The sequence below is a fragment of the Aythya fuligula genome, chromosome Z (genome assembly GCF_009819795.1).
Source record: "Aythya fuligula isolate bAytFul2 chromosome Z, bAytFul2.pri, whole genome shotgun sequence".
Taxonomy (NCBI): domain Eukaryota; kingdom Metazoa; phylum Chordata; class Aves; order Anseriformes; family Anatidae; genus Aythya; species Aythya fuligula.
In genome coordinates, this window is record NC_045593.1 from 3,852,422 (window position 1) to 3,869,876 (window position 17,455).

Below are 17,455 nucleotides of genomic sequence, written 5' to 3' on the forward strand. Positions count from 1 at the left end.
TAGGAAAAAATTCCAGTAAAAATCATGCAAGACATCTTTGAAACAGTCATGTCAGTCTATAATTGTGCAAATGCATCATCTTTGTAAAGTGTGCATTTGCATCATCTATAATGATGCAAATTTTTGGATGAAATTAAGGGGTATTTCTTATCTTCCAAAGGTTGTCTTTACATGTGAGACTTAGAGTGTATCTGCAATTACCAGCTAAGACACACTAGGATATGATAGGAATGGGGTGTGATTGTACCTCTTATAATAACATGACACATTTTTAAGGCTACTAAGAATATAGTCCAAACACAATTTCAGTGATGTGAGTACAAAACCAAAAATTACCAATGATTTATTGACAAACAGGACAGAGTGGAGTTCTGCATGGTATTATGATATATTGATTAATGATCTGAATAATAAAAGAAAATGCATGCATATTAAACTTGCAAGTGATCTGAGACTAATGAGGAATGGAGGGTTGAAGTGTCTGCCTGAGGTTTAGAATTCATGCTTCCTTTATAAAAAAATAATGTAATGACCTAAAGAAATGGAATAGGATTCCACACACACACACACACACAAAATATATATATATATTTGTAACGACTGTGTTGAAAAGCATTAGCTTTAAAAAAAAAAAAAAAAGGACGATGACTGGTCCAGCTCCTTAGTGGACATCATATCCTTTTTCAAACACATAAAAATGCTGTGTTTTAGAGAAGGAAATGAAATAAAAGATTCTGTTCCTGTTTCCTAGGTGTGGGATGTATAATAATGGACTGAAATTGCAGCAGGATTTCTGTAAGTCTAATAGTACTAGGTGATTTATTGTTGTATTATATTACCTAGGGATGTTGTGAAAGTGTTCATAAAGAAGTTAGGTAAACATCTATATGAACAACGTAATGGATTTAGTTCTGTTTAAGGCATGACAATGTACTATGCAGTCTTTCCGTGATGTCATTTTTACCCTTAACTCTGTGCTTAAAATAATGAAACAGGAAATCAGGCACTTTATAAGAGAGAATCTGTTTAGTGGACATTAACAATTTCTTTGAGACATTAGATCAAAGCATAGGAGCTGGATATGATCCAGTTCTCTATGTATAGAGCTTGTCACCCTATGATATTTTGGGGAAAGGACACAGTTATGAAACAAAGGTGATGAATATATTAATCACCTCAGTGTTAATCAGGAGGATCTGGATAGGCTGCACCAATGGGCTGATGTCAACTGCATGAAGTTCAACAAGGCCAAGTACCGGGTCCTCCACCTGGGGCGCAATAACCCCAAGCAGAGCTACAGGCTGGGAGAGGAGTGGTTGGAGAGGTGCCTGGCGGAGAAGGACCTGGGAGTGATGGTGGATAGTCGGCTGAATATGAGCCAGCAGTGTGCTCAGGTGGCCAAGAAGGCCAACGGCATCCTGGCTTGTATCAGGAACAGTGTGACCAGCAGGGCTAGGGAGGTGATCGTCCCCCTGTACTCAGCTCTGGTGAGGCTGCACCTCGAGTACTGTGTTCAGTTTTGGGCCCCTTGCTACAAGAAGGACATGGAGGTGCTTGAGCAGGTGCAGAGAAGGGCGACGAAGCTGGTGAGGGGCCTGGAGAACAAGTCCTACGAGGAGCGGCTGAGGGAGCTGGGCTTGTTCAGCCTGGAGAAGAGGAGGCTCAGGGGCGACCTTATCGCTCTCTACAGATACCTTAAAGGAGGCTGTAGCGAGGTGGGGGTTGGTCTGTTCCCCCTGTGCCTGGTGACAGCACGAGGGGGAATGGGCTTAAGTTGCGCCAGGGGAGTTTTAGGTTGGATCTTAGGAAGAACTTCTTTATCAAAAGGGTTGTTAGGCATTAGAACAGGCTGCCCAGGGAAGTGGTGGAGTCACCATCCCTGGAAGTCTTCAAAAGACATTTAGATGTAGAGCTTAGGGATATGGTTTAGTGGGAACTGTTAGGGTTAGGTCAGAGGTTGGACTCAATGATCTTGAGGTCTCTTCCAACCTAGAAATTCTGTGATTCTGTGATTCTGTAATAAATGACCCAAGTAATAAGTCAGGAAACCTTATTTGATCCTCACCAAGGAAAATCTTTGCTTTAAAAATGAATATTCAGACTCCCTAGAATTATGAATCAACTACTGAAAACTATAGCAGTGCTATGAAACTACCCATTGGCTTGTTCTTAATTGAACAAGTAGCTGAAAAAGTGGCAATAATGACAATTAATCATATTTTTTTTTTCTTGTACTTCTAGCCACTTCATGGGAAACAGGAGTTCCATGAGGCCAAATCTCATACAAAGCTAATTTTGTTGGGCAAATGCAGCAAGACCATTTGTCAACATAGGGAATGCTCATTTTGGATTAAACTAAATTACCTAGGGAGCCAAAAAATAAGGAATTTACAGATTGTTGATGCCAAGGCAAGTTGCCAGTTTTTGTTGTTGCCACTGTCATTTGTTGTTGTTTTTGTTGTTTTTGTTGTTGTTTTGTTTGTTCCACCCCTCCCCCCCCCCCCCCCCCCCCCCCGCCCTCTCCTCCCACCCTCCTGCCATTTCTACAGGGACAAAAATAAGTGTTGAATAGGTACTTTGCACACCTTTTCTCATGTTATGACAAAACATCTATCAAATGCCAGGCAAAAAATAATAACATAAGGTCAGTGTGATTAAATAATCAGTGTGCAATTTGCAATTCAGCATGCACACATTTGCCATTATAAACCTTTTTTTAATACTCTGTTTTAGAGACACTATAGACTATTTATGTATGATTAATTAAAAAATAATTATCCCTAGCTAGGAAAATGAGAAACAATAAATGGGTCATAAAATCTAAACAAACACAGAGGCTGTGGCTATTTCTTTAAATCACAGCTACGAATATTTACTGCAGTGGTAAAACACATACTGAACTAGCCACAACAGATAGCTGAGACGAGCTAACAAGTGTGATAGCAAATACTACTGGTTAAGACATATACCGTTATTGCAAGCTGTTTCATTTCTGCTTTTGGTGGCTTTTGTATTAACATAGTAACATCAACAAATAAATAAATAAATAAATAAGATTGTGTCATACTAGCTTGTAAAAAACTGATCCTTCTCAACTATTTATTCCTACGAAATTGATTACATAGGAAACAATCAAATTATAATGACCACCTTTGCCTACTAAGGAAAACGTCCCAGACTCATCTATTCTTACACAATATTTTTCTAAGTACTTACATATCGACACACTCTACAAGAAAATGTCTTATCCCTTAACTTGGAGAGCCTTTACTCAGTGAAATTGATACTAACTTTTACATCGGAAAAGAAACAGAAAGAAATGGTTACGGGTGTAACATCAACACATGAAATTGTTATAACAGTGACATGGCTATTAATTCTTGCAGAAAAATTTGCAGCCATCTCTATCCGTTCGCAAAAACTCTTTGAAAACTTTGGGGTAAGACTGTCTAATATCTGGTCTGTTTTGTATTTGAATCATATATTTTCCTATATGGATCACACAGGCCTTTGAAATCTTCCTCCACAAGTATATATATGCATTGACAGGACTCAGTAGATATGACTGAGCAGAATTTATGACTGTCAAGTCATAAATTGCCAACAATGGGAACTATGATATATAGACTAGTTCACAGGGTACTGTCATAAGTCAGACTGTTCCACCCAAAGGTATTTCTAGATAAAGCAGGTCTTTAGCGTGATGTTTCTCTGAGATTTTGGGAAGATAAATTCAATTTCTTTGTACGGTGGCTGTTTTCTATCTTGTATACATGTGTGATTGCATGTTTATGTATGTGCATTCTTTTCACCAGAGGGAAGAGTTTTTACTGCCATGGTTACGAAGGCTTGTGTCTATAAGAAGATTGTTTTAACCCTTATATCCAGTTTCTACCTTAAGCAAAACCTACTTCTAAGTCCAAAAACTGATGGGAGGACCTCTCATGAAAACCCAGAAACTGATGGGAGGACCTCTCATGAAAACCCAGTGTATGATTCTTATGAACCATCACCCTTCTTACTTTCTCATCTTAGCCAAAGAAATAACAAACAAAACTGGCAGAAAAATATAGTGTGACTGAAGAAGTCTATGTGCAGCTAACAGCTATCAGGGCAGGCTCATTTTATGAGCTGGGTTTATAACCTGTTTTGAACTTGGCCAAACACACAAAATGTCTGTAAAAATGAAAGGCAATGGAACTTCCATGCAGAAGTACTGGTTTAATGGTGCTCCCTCTTCTCGGGGCTCAGGGCTTTTCCAAGGAGTTAAGTGTGCTTCACAAATGTGAGGGGTCCAGCAAAGTCTTTTTTTTTTTTTTTTTTTTTTTTTTTTCTTTCCCTCTATCTTACACAGAGTAAACAGCAAACTTTATAGACAGAAACCAGGTAGTGGATTAGGTTTATGTTGTAAAAGTTACTGTTTTCCACTGGAAACTAATGAATAATTACAGCACTGGACGCATATGCCTAGATTGTAGAAGGCAGCAAAGTGTCAGAGTTATTTGCATTGGAAGGCAGCTCAGTACTGTGAAATACTGAGACTGTACATGACTGTCGTGCTTTTTGTGGGGGACATTATACTGAGTCTGTAGACAAGCTGACTTCTACAATCAATGAAAATGATAAAAAATCCAAATCACCAAGACCCTAAATCAGCATCCAGAGGAGCTTCTTTCCATTCTATAGACCTTCTAGGCCAACATTTCTCTTTACTTGAAGAGTACCTATTGTTAAGGAGAAATCAAGACTAGTGCTATTACTGCTGGTTGTTTAGCAAGATACTTCTCCAATAATAAATGGGGGCTAATTCTTTTCCCTTTTAAGGACTATGAAAATCATTGACTTTTAAGTGAATGTTCTATAGTATATTAATAACACTAATATTTTACTTAAAGCATATATTGAAAACATATGCTATGTACTTAAAACAAGACAAGGCATAAAATAAGCACCCAAAAATCTAAAAACAAAGGAAATCTTGTTACTGAAAAAGGATCAAGACCAAACAAGAAAACAAAACCAAATTTACAGACAACATATACTGCAGCACAAACAGGACACGTAAAAGAGGAGATATCAGTACTTGGAGTAGCAGAGACTGACATGAAGTTATTTCCATGACAAACACTAAGTCTTCCATGGAGATCAATTTTACTCATGACAGCTATTATCCGTGACTTACAGAATTAGCCCTGTTCTCAGTTTTCCATATTCAGGTCTCATATTCCAGCTGGTCTCTTTCCAGCTTCTTTTATTGATCTTGCTGGCACTTGACACTTATTATGACCACAAGTAAAATAACAAGTAAAAATCCCCAGAACACCACAGTCTAGTTCTGTGTGCATTTCCACAGTCCTTATCATTATCAGACTGTAGTGGGATTTTCAACTATCCTTCTTTTGTCCTAAACATGGAATATTCTGAAAATACCACTTGTTCCTTCAAGTCCAAAATCAGTTGTCTGAATTCAGTTCACTTTATAATACTTATTTCTACCTCTGATTTTAAATAATAAAGTGGTGATTTGATGTTCCACATCCCTACAATGCATTTTTATTCCTAAAATTATAGATGAACATTTCTTCTTTCTGCTCGTGTTCTGAAAATTCATAGTATCAGGAGAAAGCAGTAAAGAACCTGTAAACATCACAGTTCAGATATTATTCCAGGATGAATGCTTATATAGACACATAAATATACAGAGAAACATGTGCACCCTTTATAGTGAGGGTGTGTAGCCTAGATATGAGCAATATAGACATAGGACTGTTGAGAAAGTCAGATGTTGCTGCTTAGTGTTCCCTTCTCCAGTTTTAATGACTTGCCCTCAAACTCTGCTCCTCTTATCTGCTTTACAGCTTCTCACAGTGCCCCTGTCAGTTCTACTGAATAAATGATGTCATCCTTGTCTGCTTGAATGTTTACTTCTTTCTGAGCTGCCCTTGGCACAGAATACTCTTCCCCAAACTAATCCATCCTGAAAACCATTTTTCTTTTCCTTCCTATCTACCCTCAAGGCCCACAGCAAAATGGCAGCTGCAAATGGCTAAGCAGATGCTAAAAATGCAAAAGCTTTTTGAAGTATCTGCCTCCTGAATCCAACTCTGCCATCTCAAAGTGAGCACCCAAACTCCCTATGTAGGCACAGGAGGACCCAGACAACCCAAAATATGACTACAAAAAGAGAGAGGGGAGAAGATTAGTGTTGCTTTGTTGAACAGAGCTTTCACACCTTCTAAAGGCTGGTGTGTGCTTAAAAAAAAACACCATGCTCCTTATGACTCAGTTGTCTTAGTGCGAGCTTCAGGGACAGACCGCCCACTGCTCTCTGATCAAAGCCCAGAGACTCCAGTGGAAAGAGACCAAGAAAATGAACTGTATTCCTTTACAATGGAAGGAAGCAGGAAAAGCAGCTGCAGCTGATGCCATGCGTACACCAGCTAGTACTCACTGGCTAGACTCTTCCGCCAGGAAAGAGAAGTGACAGACTTGCGCTCAGTTTCTTGACATGCCAGAGAGCATCCAAGCCTCTGCCAAGCTTTGAAAGAAAACTATAGACAAAACTTCCTCTGACAGACATCTCTAACAGACATGCAATAAAAGCATCATCCCCTAGCTCCTCCCCCCCCACCAAAAAAAACAACAAAGCAAACAAAAAAACAAAACAAAACAAAACAAAAAAAACCACTGCAACAAACCAGGGGAAAATTTAAAAAAAAAAGTCTCATCTGTGAATCCTTATGACGCCTGACCAACCAGGTGGGGATGTGCTGAAACCTAGTGTTGAATATGTAGGGAGCTTTTAAAACCAAGGGAGATGTCTACATAATTAGGGCAAGGTGGTGACTTGTTAGAGAACTGAAAAGTTATACCTATCCAAAACTTAGGTTTTTCCCCAAATTACTCCTGATTTTCTCCTGATTTATATAATTTGTCCAGTGTTATACCTGTAGGAAAATGTTGCCCTGTGTATGAAGATGCCCCTACCTCCAGGGACATTGCTAACTTCTGTTCATCTTGCACAGAAGTGGAAGAAAATAACCTTTACAAGGATTCAGCTAATGCATTTTCTCAAGGTGGAGCTACCTGACTGGGCTGTCATTCAGATCTGTTGATCTTGATGTGGCAGATATAACAGAGTGGCCATCTCTACACAGAGGCATTTCATAATTTATCATTGCAGTCGTTCACAGGTTCCCTTCTTTCCCCAGATTGTCACACCTCCACATGCTGATTCATGGGCTAAGTTTTTGGAATTGATAAAGACACCTAACGTATGAAAATTCACAGTGCTGCTGCAGAGTACAGAAATAAACAGGCTACTGAGAGGGGTAATCAAAGTACTTAATAGAGATGAATAAGAAAATATTACAGAGACCTATTTTGAGTTATATCATGGGGCCATCCTTCGTTTCAAAAAAAAGGACATCATATTATCATTGATTACTTTAGCTTTAGACAGGAAAGGAATATCTGTAAAAAAAAAAAAAAACAACAACAAAAAAACCCTCTTGGTGCCCTGACGATCATTTCATCTTGACTCACTAACATCTATCTGGCTAGCTTAGCCAGCTACTGACTCAGAAAACAGCTACAAATTTTACCTTCCCTTTCCCTCTACAACCATGAATATCCCTCATTTTTTCCTTTAAAAAAGAAGAAAGGAAGAAAGTATTCTCAAAGGTCATAAATTATTCTCACAAATAGCATTATGTTTCTTCCTATAAAAATGCTACTACCAATCTAACCTGCTTATAGAAATGGAAGAGAGGAACCAAATGAGATAATTTGGGCATAACCTATAGCAGAGACACCTTTCTTTGTGCAGCTGAAACTCACCTTGTGGACCAGACCAAGGGAGCAACTGATTGCTCTTATTTTGCAGTATATTTCACAAACACTAAAGAGAAATAACTTAAACAAATAGAGCTGGTAAGAGGAATGGAAAGAAGGGACAAGAACCGATGATAAGACTGGACCTGTGAAACAGATGTAGATAAGAGGTAAGAAGTGAAAATAAGAGCACTGGGGAACAATGGCATGCCATAAGAATATATGTATATCATGACCCTCCTAGGTCCAGTTTAGTGTTAGATATATATTAAATAAAAAAAAAAAAAAAAAAAAAAAAAAGTAAACTCTGAATTCAGCTTCTAAGTTTTATATGTGGGTTTGTTGAACAAGTATCTAAGTGTCTCAAAGCCAGTGTCAACCCAGATCCACCTTGCTGTAGAGACATTAGTTTAGATAACAACAGTACAGACAGACTGCATGATTGTGTCCCTTAGGTGACATAATTAAATACATAATTACATCGTTTCTGATTTCAGAGCCAGCTCATGATGTATAGCCTGCAGTCATCTCACCAGGCTCCCTATGCAGATAGCTACATCATATTGCATGTATATGCTGTCCATTGCACTGAAATTGCTTGGATCTGAGAGAAAGTTAGTCCAGAAATGTAGCAGGCAGAACCTACTACTGTAGTGATCCTTTAAAATACCAGTAAAAGAGGTTAGTAAACATCTAAGGGAGCTTGAGGGAAAGGAAAGATTTATGTATTTCTCAGACAGCGTATGAAAGACAGAAACAGTTTTACAGTAGAACAAGCTCAAGTTTGCTATGTGGTTTCTATCTCATCATGTACTTCTAGTTACTTAATCAAATGAACCAACTAGAAAATAAATTAGGATTAATGACACCTCATTTTGTGGGTTAATGTCAATGAATTCAAAAATCATCTACAGTAACTATTGTTGTTGCAATCATAAACATGCAATCCATTGCTGCATGAAAGAAAATTCAGTGCATTGGCTGACTACTATATTATTATTATTATTATTATTATTATTATTATTATTATTATTATTATTATTTATGGAAGCAGTGGACAGGTGTGCCTTTTGAGTCAGTATCACAGCGCTGCTTAATGCTCCTTCCAAGCCCATTCTGATACACTTTTGTAAAGATTTAAAAAGAAACTTTTGGTATAAAAGGAGTGCTGATTAATTTTTTCCCCATTGTTAGAGAGAAAACTAACTACTGCTGAAGGTACTTCCTCGACAGATAATTTGTTAAATATAAAAATCAGCTTTAGCCATGATGTTGAACTCCCAGCTGATGATGATGAATTTTTTTGATACTGCCACCATTTCATCCAAGTATGATGCATGAAGCATTTCCATTGAATTCTCCAAGAAATTTCTCTCCAATTCTAAATGGAGCATTAACCCTGTCTCCAGTTGCAATTGAAAATTCTGTTTTTCTTGCATCAAGGATTTTACTATAATTAGATATATCTCTCTCATCCAGGATAGGTCTTTTCTCAAGAAGATTCCTTCCATGAACATCTCTTGGATCTTTATATGGATTTGTAAGCAGAATGCAGCTAACTGTTGTATTCTTGTTGAATCAAACTGCTTTGGTCACTATGTTTAGTGCCTTTGGAAATCATGATTTTTCCAATGGCAAGCTCTAAAAGTTCCATGTTGGATAAAGTAGATTGAAGTTACAGGTAACTTGTATAGGAGGTGCCAGTTATGTTCTTCATCACCCCAAAAGAGAGAGCAGACAGCTCTTCTCCATGGGTCTGGATTTTATATCTGAAAGTTGCTCTAAAATTTGCCAGTAAAATAATGTAATGGAGTGACCAAGGACCGAGGATAGTTGACCAAGGACTATGAAGCCATTCAGGAAACTGAAACCGTGTACCCAGCTGTGCCACTGGTATGAAGTGTCAACTACACTGGGATGCTTCATCACCCTGCTTGCCTTCTCTAGTTAGACTATAATCTTAACCAGGAGTTTTTCTGCAAATTCGCTGTCACAGCAGTACCTTAGTGTTGGGTGAGAACACAGAAAAAAATAATAAAATAAATCTAACTATTTCAGAAGATATGATAGTTTTATCAGATATCTTGGATATCCTGGTGTTTCAAGTGCCCCTGAATGAATGTACCTTTCCTTAATGGATCTTGAACCTGAGCAGTCCCAGCTGTTTCTCTAAAACTTGAAAAGAAAAGAAAAAAAAAAAAAAAAAAAAAGTTGTAAGAGATCTCACACAGAAGTAGAAAACAAGAATAAACCCAGGAACCACAACTGAATGGACAGAAGATGTAAGGTCACAGAGGTAGGACTGTGATGGAAGAGTCCATCTGGTCCTGTACCTGTACCTCTCTTCCAGTAGGGTTGTTTTTTATCCTCCTTTACCAAAGCATAATGCACAGCAGTGTCACTGCATGAGGGACAACTCTATATGCCTTGCTTGAGCTAGGGTCCCATTTTCTGCTCTTGCAGCAGTCGTTCAGCAAGAGATTAACACTGTGGCTGGTGGCTAGGTCCTGTGTGGTTGGCATTATCCATCTGAGTGTTGGTCCAGAATTTCCTCCTCCCCTTTCTCAACCCCTCTGATGTATTAAAGTCTGGATGCTTATTCCAAATCATCAGACCGTATCATTTAACAATGTTTGGCAAGTTTTATTTATTAAATATTTTCCAACAAAAGCCTGTAAGGCAACAGAAAAGTAAAGCATAAAATACATTTGACTTAATTGGCAGCAGCAGACTGCATGCGTCAGAAGGAATTAACCTCCAATAAAGCAGGATGTGCAGGAAACACAATGTACTAGTTTGATATGGTCTTTCAAAGCTACCACTTCCTGGAACAGAGGCAGAAACAGAGGTTGGCTAAGACTGGAAAAGACCATTGGATTTATGTCCTTGCAATAACTCTCAAAAGATCCCCCACACACATCTAGAAATCTAGCAAGAAGGAATTCAGGATTCCCTTGCCATGCCAAAGATTTTGTACTCGTTCCCCTTCAGTGTCTGGATCCACAGCAGACCGAACAAAAATTTCATGCTTCACCTCCAGTGATTCATCCACAGCATCCTTGCCCAGTCTATCATCTGAACATCAAAGCAGTCAGGACAGCTACAGTATTTGGGACACCCTTATCAGTGAAGATATAAATAAACGACTGATCCTAAACTACGTAACTAGTATCTTCAGAAACACACTCAGTGTAGTTAGGCTTTGGGACTATTTATAGAGAGCTGAATAAAAAGGTTTTCATGCTATTTTTTCAGGTAATGAAGGATGGACAGAAACATATGGCTGCGGTAGAGAAGGACAAAGAAACCCTTGCCCTGGTTTAAAGATTCATTTTCACTTTGCTGTATAAATGACTTGGCCTCATTTTTCATGGTTAAAAGAAATAAAGAAAGAAGCTGACTTGGAGAGAACGTTCTGTCATAGAAGTCTTGATAAGGATGTTCTCTTGTAAAACTGCACCTTTTCTGCCAGGATTTCACAGCTTTTTGGTAATGTTAACAAACAGTCCTTCAATGTATGCAAGCACTACTCACGGTAAACTGAGGCCTGGGGCTAAGAGTACCTTGGGAGATTGTTTAAAACAGAGGCTGATCAATTCCTATTTCCACTGCTGAAAATAATTAAACTTCAGTTTGTCTGACTGTGACTAAGTCGTAGAATTGGAAGTCAGGTAAACACTCAGTCCTGTGTAAGCAATTAATCACCTATTTAATTTTAAAGTGTTTAAATCGTATTGATGTCAGTAGGACTAAGCCAAAGGTTAAATGCAAGTTCTTGTTTATATTATGTCCTAAATTTCCATAAGTGTGTGCTGATGTGATTTTCTAAATTGAGACGACAGCAATTCAGATCACAGAGAGGCTATGCCCTATTGCTTCTCTCTCTCTCTTTTTTTTTTTTTTTTTTTCCTCGTTTATTTATTTATTTATTTATTTATTTTCAGGAAGAAAAAGCAATGTAATTCTTGGCTGATAGGATCTTGTCCCTCAGGGTCACCCAGGCCCTTTTGGAGATAACATTCTGGTGAACCACCATTTGAAAACAAAGCAAAACAAAAACCTTCTCACATTATCCTGAGCAAAGGCCTAATAGCTGGCTTCAAGCCAGATGCTTCATGTTGATTTTATTCGCAGTGTGACAAAAGTCACCGAGAGCTACATTTTCTAAGGTTTGTCTCTAAGAGGCCCTTCCACTATCTCCATGGCCGATTTTTAAATATTTGGACCACACAGAGATATGCATGCAACATTAAAATGGAAGTACCCAATAGCACAGGTCTGCTCCAACGATTTGGACCTAATTTTCTTGAAGTTTGCCACCTCTTACAAGTGGCATTGCACAACAGCTTGTTCTTGGGCACAAAGCTGCTTGTATCCGCATGAGAAAACAAGTTGCTGAGACTCATTGCAGGTGAAAGTATTTGACCCTCGGATACTTCAGGTAGATGTTGAATCAGCATTAAATTGCCCGTGGAAAGCTATGGGATAAACAGCACATAAATATTATTATATCTTTAAAGTAAATAAAGCTGCCTTTATTGTCAGACTTTTTTTTTTTTTTTTTTGTCATTTGCTAATCCTTGACCAGGATTTTGGGAAACTTTTATGTATCAATATCCAAGCAAAGGCAGTTTTACTTCTTGCAATAACATTCTTTTTATCTGCACTTTAAAGAGAGGGAATCAAGGACTAATGGTTACTAAGTGTGCCCTGATGGTAGCTGTTTAATGAGGATAAATAATGAGTGCTGTGTCAGCTTAAAAAGCAGCAATAATGTCCTAGTAAGCAAGCAGGCTGCCTCTTCTATCTTCTCTTGCAAGCTCCGTTTTTGTACTCTCTCCATGACCTAAATCTTCATATCCTCCAGCCTCTCCCTCTCCCTCCCTCACTCCTTCCAATGAATGTCCTTTTGTGTTTCTGTGCTCATTGCTTCCCCTTCAAGTATGCTGCTTTTTTTTTTTTTCTCTCTTCCAGAAAACTAAGCAGTGCCTTCCTTTGTCATTATCTTCATTACAGCTCTGCCACATCATCATTTGCTTCCTTCAGAGATCACTTTTCATCCCTTTTCTAATTGTGCTCTTGCACAATGCTCACCCGCAGATGTTCTTCATGTGCTCTTTTCCTTGCCTTTACCTTGCAGAGGCTTTCAGTTTGTCCTTTTTTATTAATTTTCTGCTTGAAATACTTGTTCTTTAAGTATATAAACAGAAAATTGGGTGAGGCAACTAGAAGACATTAAGAGGTATTTGAGGTCACAAATAGTATTGTGGCAAGCTAAATCAGGGAGGTGCTACAGGGAATTTTGTTCCCTTTCAGTTGATGACAAAACCTCTACTGATTTAATTGGAGTATTATTTACCAATAACATCTGTGGGGGGTTTCAAAACTTCCAGATATGAGTATGTGTGGGAGTAGAATGGAGAGACACATTTTCTTGTATTTTCAAGGATACTCAAGGCCAATCAAATAATTATATCTCTGACTTTGCCCCTCTTCTGGAGCAGGTTACCTGGAAAATGATGGACAGAAAAAAGGGTCCCTGTTCTGAGCTTTGCATTGCAGGCTGGGGAGGGATTTAAGAAGGGGCTAAATCCCTCCAAGCAAAAATTGCCATACAAACCACATCTGTTTCCAGCACTGCAAAAGAAACACTGTGCTTCCTCCAAGCTTGATTTATGCAGGGCTGATGTACTCCGTGATACCTAGGGCTAGGAGAATTTTTAAATTTTTTTTTCTGAAGTACAGAAGGGTCCCAAGAAGAACCATATCTCAATACTTAAATATCTTCCTGATGCATACAAAACTAATGCTTCATCCTTTTCCCAAGGACTTTCCACTTCTTTTCCCCACTTCTTTCAACCACAGCTCTTATAAAACCATAGTGGTCTGACTACTACTGCTGCCGAACAAGTTTTCCAAACATTTGATTTTTAGTACATTTTCAATATGACATTTCTTACAGGCAACAAACAAGAGTAGTTTATATTACATCATGTGATGAGAGGCACTCCAAAGCCACTTTGGGATGAATAGTTTCCATGAGGAAAATGAAAACAGATCTTTTTCTCCTGCAAACTGCTTTAACACATTTGAAATGGATAGTGCTGATCTGCATAAGCTGAGAATGTGAGCCACTGGGTCCTGCTCTGTGTTACAAAGTTAATTGTTGTAATGAAATGACTTATGATGGCACTGACATTCTGTTCAACTCTTCTTATAGCTCCTGTGGTGTTTTCATGCCAGTTGTTCCTGCAGCTTACAGTAAAAATGCATAGATATTTGATAAACCACACTTTGTTGTGATTTCTGTACTTCCTATTAGCTTGGAACCCTCTATGTTACTGCAGTAATGATGCAGTTCATTAATTACTCATAAAAGGCCAAATATATATATATATATTAGGTTAACTATGCTTTCCTTTGCTTTCTAGCACTTGCAGAATAATATGTACTGAAGAACCTTGAACAGGATCTTGTCATCCATCCCATGAAAGTCATGGAAAATTCTTCTACTTGGTAAAAGAAGAGTTATTCTAAAGTTATGTGTATGCTCCATGTTTCAGAATAGCAAATAATGCTGTCATGAGCTCACACAATCTGCATACAAGCTGCCACCAATTACAACTTCTTCCCTTCACACAACATAAATTCAACAGATGAGGTAGCCATGAAATGTGGTGGGAAATGGCACCATGGGGGAGATCAAGGCTTGTCTCTGCCAGCCGAGTCTGAGGGAAGGTCACCTTGGTCAGCCTCCTTGTCCCGGAGAATGTGAACAACCTCCACTATCAAGAGTAAATTAAGATCATACTTAGACCCTAGAGATACTATGCATCTCCTTATCCATACTTCACGGGTGGAGTGAGAAATTCCCTCCTAAGTTCAAACTCCAGAAATATGGAGGATGACCAAAGAAAGTTTGAACAGAGCTTCACTAATTCTGTAAGCGAAGGATACTCAGAAAAATAAAGGGAAGATAATCAGGAAAGAACATTGTTTCTAATGACAGTTATTTCTGACACACTTGGTGTTTTCATTATTTGGTATTATTTCAGGCAGAGATTAATAATGAAAGTATTTAAGTAAATTGGGAAAGCACTGGACTCAAGCAAAAGATAGACATGAGAATAGTACTTCAAAGCCAGTGATTTTCCTATTTATTTTTTTTTTTTTTCCTCAGAGGAAAGAGGAGAAAATAATGGAGTAATTACAAGGGATGAAACAGTCAGGATGAACAGAGAGAGAGAAATCCTAGCAAGAGCCCGAGTTTACCTTGAGAAAACCAACAAGGCTGTTGAACAAGGACTCCTTCTAGCCCAGAAGGAAACCAGAGAGGAGTATAGTGCTCTGACACTGTATGTGGTGTCAGCAGTCTGATGAACAAAAGGAGATCAGAGCCATGAATGTATGAAGAACAGACAGATGTTGGCCATCATTGCTTGCCACACAGTGACAGAAACAGAACATCCCCTATGCCCTCTCTTCCAGCAGATGTTCTTCCTGCCTTCTCCATCATCCCTGCAAGGTGACATCATGAAAGCACAGCAGCGCTCAGTGGCATTGGGAGGTAAATCTCAGAAAAGAGCTGGTGGGAGGGGAGATCAGTCCTCAGATACTACAACAGCAAGCACAGAACTTGACAGTTCACAGATGCATCTGAGGAAGTCTTACCACAGGCCTCTTACAAAATGTGGTTACAGTCAGAGACCAGTGGCTTATACATCACAGAGCCTGATAAAAACAGTGAGCAAAAATGTCAGCGCTTTTGCAAACTGTTGTCAAATGCTGGGACTGTGCATATGTTAAAGATACAAAGAAGAGAAAGAAAAATGACCCATTAAAATGAGATTTTTGGAGCAGCTCTACACCAGAAACGTGAAGTTGGACACAACCTTGGGGGGAAGCAATAGCTGTAAAAGCAGCAGAGTTGTCCTAGTGGCTAGATGAGTTTGTCCCACCAAACAAACCCATCCCCCAAAAATGAAGGGCAGAACACAAGAGAACACGGTCACCTATCCCACATAAGCATCATTGCCTTTCTCCAGGGAATGGGATTTGCTTTCCATGCACAGGTTGATGAGCCACTGGGGAAGGTGGTGGAGCCCCTGGCACTCTTCACCCTGCAGAGGCCTGGAGGGCCTCTGATCCATCTGCTTCAGGAGTGAGGTGGGTACCTGTGCGGTGGTTACCACCATTCCTGGTGACACAATTTGGACCGTAGGCATTTCTGCTCATTTGGTGATACACACAGCCTCATTGTGGGAAGCCCCCTTTTGTCCAATGGGGCCCACGGCACAGTCCATTTTTAACTTTTAAAGATATTCTGGGAAAAAAGTAAAGGAAAAAAAAAAAAAAAAAGAAGAAGAAGAGAAAAAGAAACAGAACCAAAGCATGTTTTTCTCCATTACCATAAAGAGGGCTGGTGAATGCATGGTATTAGTATCCCAAAAGCTATTAAACTCCTTAGTGATGGGAAACAGATGGAAAATAAGACAAAAGAATTCACAACTCATGTTAGACTGAATTGAATTCCTTTAATTTCACACAATGAATAACATATGAATAGGATTAACTTTTTTTTCCTTTTTTTTTTTTTTTTTTTTTTTTTTTTTTTTTTTTTTTAGTTAAGTGCTCTATACTGTGCTAACCTGATTTGGTAGCGAAAAGACTGAGCTTTGTTTTAGAAAAAAATGTTTAAAAACCAACATCTAAGATCATGAAGGAGCATGACATTAAAGCATGCCAGATGTATCTAAGCCTCAAAGAACATCAAGTCCATATCCATTTTTAAATGTACAAAAATGCTTCATGAATAAAAACTGTTACAAAAAGAACATTTCAAACAATGTACAAGTTTTTTTTTCTTGCCTCTATATTCAATAAAATACAAATACATTTTTTGCTCTAAAATATGTTTACATACAATCAAAGTAGAACATGCAAATTACACTTTAAAAAAGGCTTTTAAAAACCACTTATGAATACAAACTAAAAATTAGCCAGCACGACTTATAGAACAATCTTGTGCCCCATTCGTTTGATTTTTTTTTAATTTTTTTTTGAAATACAGTATATACATATTTAACACTTCATGTGCATTTATTATTTAAGAAATAGCTTAAAAAAATAAAGAAAAAGAAAAGTAAAACAAACCAACATGGGATTGAACTGCTTCCCCATGTTGTCCAATTGGCAGCTCTTTTCACGTTTTTACATTATTTATTTATTTTTTCTATGTAGTGTTTTATACAACCTAGGTAGGCATCTTAAGCAGATCTCCAATATGTGTCCTTTGTTGAAATGTGCTTCTAATTGTCTCAGAACTTCGATATCCCAGTTTTTGGATGATATGGAAGGAAGAGTCATTGATGTTTGTTTTCTCAGTTCAGAAAACCATTGTTTTTTTTCCTGACTTTTTTTTTCCTTTTCTTTTTATCCTTCAATATACTATTTAAATGCACTTAAGTGCAGTCCTGAATCAGGGCCTGTGAAATTAAGAGTTGGGGAAATCCTTGTTTATGGAACTGTGATTACTGCTTATTCGTCATATTGCTGTAGTGCTTAGAAACTCCAGTGACGAACCAGCACCTCATCAGACCAGACTGCCCCAAAAATTTGCAAA